Here is a 4,750-nt window from a genome sequence, read left to right as displayed (position 1 = left end):
CATCATAGCGCAAGAAACGAGTATGCGATCAATACTTTAAATGTATTGGTATGCTAAGTTAGGTAGGCTGATATGCATGGTTTGGTGTACATGAGTAATAACTGACTGAATGAATAACATGAAGTACTGAATAGAATGCATGAAATCTGTAAATACTGAGAATGCATGACCAAGCATAAATTATGTTCTGAATATAATCTGTAAACTAAAATATTGACTATTGATACATGAGTAACTGATATCTAAATGCTATGGTCAAGCAAAATTGAAATTGAATTACTGAGCTGATGACTAGACTGAGACTGTGGGAGCTATCATCTAACCGACATGCCCCAATTTGGGGTCTAACCTATGACCCCAGTTTGAAGGGTGTCAGTACTGTGCCTCGGGCACCAACACTGACTGTGTGGATCCACAAAAGTGTTGTCTCAAAGGACTAAGGGTTACCCTCAACTGGCAGGTACGCATATGAGATCAACCCTCATCTGGCAGGTTAACATCACAACCTACGCCGACTACGTAGTTTCGGGCACTGCTACTAAATGTCACATCATCAACTGGCAGGTGAGCCCCCATCCCTGAGCTCGCTTGGTGCTAAATCCTACTCCCAACTAAACTGACTCGTAATACTGAATGTTCTATGCTTAACTGGTTATGATAACTGAGTGAACTGATATTGTTCATAACATGTATGAAACTATTTTGAAGACTAGCTAAACAGTTAAATTTTTGGGTATTCATAACCTCCAGGACTCGATAACCATACTAGCAAAATATTACTAAAACTTTGGGGACATAATATGAAAGCATTTATTCAAAATTCATTCTTGTAGGCATTTCATCAAACACTTGATATGCATAGTGTAAGCTAAGCATGGAAATAGTTTAGAGATTGTAGTAATAGCATGATTTCAACATCAACGTCACTAATTATGAATTAAATCAGCGAATAACATCATTAAAACACGCGGGGTTTAATAACAACAATAATTTCATGTAAACATTGTACAGAGTCAAGATTCATGGGGATTCATGGTTTAAATCACATTTAAAATCACAATAACTTGTAATGATAATGACTTTGAATTTAAAATTTGATTCTTGGACTCTATGGGTGAAAGGGACCCATGGATGAATATTTAACATACCTAGGTTGATGAATTTGTGAGAGTTCTTGGTATTTTTTCTTGAGAATTGACCTTGAATCTTGAAGGCTAAGGTTTTGTTCTTGAGAGATGATTAGTTTCTTGGAGAGAAATTATGAGTAATAGGGCACATAATGCCTCTTTAGGGTTGTAATTACGTGTTTAGGACGGATTTGGGTCCATGGGAATAGACTAAACCATCCCTGGAAATTAAATTGCGAATTGACAATCTTTATTTTACATGCCGGCGCGACGCAGAGCTTATTGCGTCGACCACTGAAAAAAGGACAATCCTCATTTTGTCCAACGACGCGACGCAGTGCTATCGTGTTGCGCCACTGGAAATGGACAATTTCGAACTGGCACCTTGGCGTGATGCCAGGGCCGGCTCTACCTATTCAGAAAATAGGCAATCGCCTTAGGCTCCCAAATTTGAGGGGCCTTTTTTTTTTTTTTTTTTATAATAATAAATTATATACTTTTTATTAAAAAATATTAAATATTATTCGTATATAAAATAAATCTCTTATAAAAAAGAAAAGAATTATTAGAAGAAGTTTGATGTATATTTAAACTTTAAAGTATTATGTCTTAAGAAAGATTAAATGCATTAATTATGTTGACGGAAAAAGAATTACTAGAAGAAATCGCTATGAAAAAAATAATTAACACCTTTGCATCTCAAAAAATTTAAAATATAGACTTAATAATTTGTTTTCTTAAAAATTTAATAAAAAATGTTTTTATTTTTCTTAAAAATTTAATGTATTCATTTGATTTTCGCCTTAAGCCACCGAAACTCTTGAGCCGCCCCTGCGCGACGTGGTACCTCACTGAACGCGAATCTGCTCCTTGGTGAGATGCGCATTATCGCGGTGGTCCATTGAAAAAGGACGAACGTGAATTTGGCCATCACCGCGTTGTGGCCTTATCGCGTTGGGCTACTGTTTTCATTAAAAGTGTCATAACTTCTCATCCGAGTGTCGGATTTAGGCAAAATTGGTATCGTTGAAAAGCTAATTCAATTTACTACAATTTGGTGGGTTTTGAGATGAAAAATTCTCAGTATAAAATAATCTATGCTCATTTGAAGTTGACTATAACAACATTCTTGTTGGAAACCCAATCAGTAAGGAATATTTTGATCCGTCTAATAGTTGAGAGTTATTTGAGACCTTAATATACATCAAACTCACTCATAAACTACCAAATAACTATAATGTACTTTACATGAGCTTAAAATATGGCTCTAAGATTGATTTGTATTTTCGGGGTATTATAATTAAGTTTTCAAAGTGGGTGGTATTTCAAATCTTCTCTACAAACTAGGTGGTCCGTATTGCCAATATATATATGGAGGTTGATTCATAGTTGATGGGTTTATCCAATTTCACCTTTAGTAAGTATTCTCCGTTTGAATGAAATTCACACATGCCTTATAACATTTCTTTATGTGCTACAAAAAATATCGTTGGAATCTCATTGACTAACTCAGAGTCTGTTTGGGATTGCTATTGGAAAATTACTTAATTTAGAAATACTTTTATAAAATAGCTTCTCAGAAAAAAAGCTTTTTAAAAAAGTAATTTGTGTTTGAAAAATTCATTGGAAATGTGATTTTGATAAATAGATAGTATTTGAATAATCTTTTTCACGAAGTACTTTTTAGAGACTAATGGCAAAAAAAGTCGTGTGTCACTAAAGTTTTACTACTTAAATTATTTTATTGAGAAAATTTATTTTAAATATCTATTATAATATTTTTAAATATTTATTTACAACTTAAATAGTCAAGAAAAAAATTACAAGTGTTGGCAAATTACCATTTGATCTTGCAACATGAATCATCTGTCATTTATTATCATTAATAATAAAAAATAAAGAGTTATATATGATTATTTTCTTCTTTTTCTGTGTGTTTGAGAGAGAAAGAGAGAGATTTTTTCCATGAAAAAGTATTTTTCTGCTTCTGCTTTTCTGAAAAGCAAAAATCTTCTGCTTCTTCGGGAACCAAAAAAATTGCTTTTGATTCTTTTCAAAAGCACTTTTGCACATTTATCAAAAACCTTCTTTTAAAAAAAAAGTGTTTATTGTCTCTCAAAAAAGTGCTTTGCTTGAGAAAAAAGCAATCCCAAACAAGTTATTAATTTGAAACTGCTCTCTCCGTTTCAAATGATTTGACACCGAGTTAAAGAAAGAAAGATAGACTTTTAAAACTTGTAGTCTAAAATAAGTGATAGATGTTTGTATGTCTATAAATCATTTTATTAAGGATAAAATAGATATTTTAAAGTTAAATTGTTACTAAATATAAAAATATGTCTTTTTTAAGGGTAACTTATGCAAATCTCATAAGTTAAAAAGCAAACAACACTTTTTACCATAACTTTGCTCAATTACTAAAAAAATTCGGAAATTATCTTTTGAGTTACATAACTTATGCCATGATACATGTTGGTTGTGATAACTAATCAGTTAGTTAAATAAGGAAACAATTGAATTTCATTTATCTAGGGCAGTAAATCACATGAAAACGGTTTGGACTCCTTCATTCCACCTTCTCCCCCAATTAACACTATTAACAATCACAACACTCGCTCAATTTTAATTTTCAAATAACTTACTACCACCATCATGTTTTAATTTTTATTATTTTTAGCACTCAAAACGAGCATTATTCATGACTGATTTGACGATTTAATGAACTAGAATTTGACTCAATTTCGTCCATCTCTATTAATATTTTCTTACTTTCTCTTTAAAATTTTAATTTTTCTAATATTTGTATTTAAGAAAATAAAATATTATGATTTGAATTTCGTCAGAATAATAAATAATTTTGATTTCGTCGAAACTGTATTGGGTGATGAATTTGATGTTTTTTAATTGGAATCACTTTTAAAGGTCAGTTAACATTGATATTTGGGTGATCGACTTGGTATTTGGGTGATGATCGGCTTCTAAATGAATCATAAATATGAAACATAATATACTGATATTTATGATTCGTTTTAAAGAAATATTCAATGCAGTTTTGATTCTAAATTATTGTATTCATATTTGTGATACGTTTGGTAGCATTGTCATATAGAATATAGTTGGGTATTAGTGATTCATATTTGTGTTCATTTCTAATTCATATTTCAGTGTAGTGTATTAATATTTGTGATAAATTGATAACCTTTTTATATAGAATGCAGTTGTGTATTTGTGATTCATATAATTTACTTTCGCATACTTAGGTTTTGATGCGCAAATCTCTAGCTTTTGGTTAGATCTTCAAGACTTCATGTGTATTGGCATGTACCAACAGTCAGCTGAGGCGTTGGAAGTTGTAGTTTTGACTCCAAAATATAAAAGACCACCAAGAAGGAAGACACAAGATAATTAATGAAACATTTTCGTCAAAAGACAAATTGTTGTGAAAAGTGTAGGAGTGAAGTCATAATAGGCGCACCTGCAATGAATTTTCAAAGAAGATGTGAAATCTTAACTTGAATCAAATTTAAATTTTCTAGGGAAAAAAAAATGTTTTTGAATACTACTACTTTAGTTATTTTCTCAATAATAAGTCGCCTATAATTTCTTGAAGTTGTTTATAAAAA

The sequence above is a fragment of the Capsicum annuum genome, chromosome 3 (assembly GCF_002878395.1).
Source record: "Capsicum annuum cultivar UCD-10X-F1 chromosome 3, UCD10Xv1.1, whole genome shotgun sequence".
Taxonomy (NCBI): domain Eukaryota; kingdom Viridiplantae; phylum Streptophyta; class Magnoliopsida; order Solanales; family Solanaceae; genus Capsicum; species Capsicum annuum.
Note: the sequence above shows the minus strand (reverse complement) of the source record.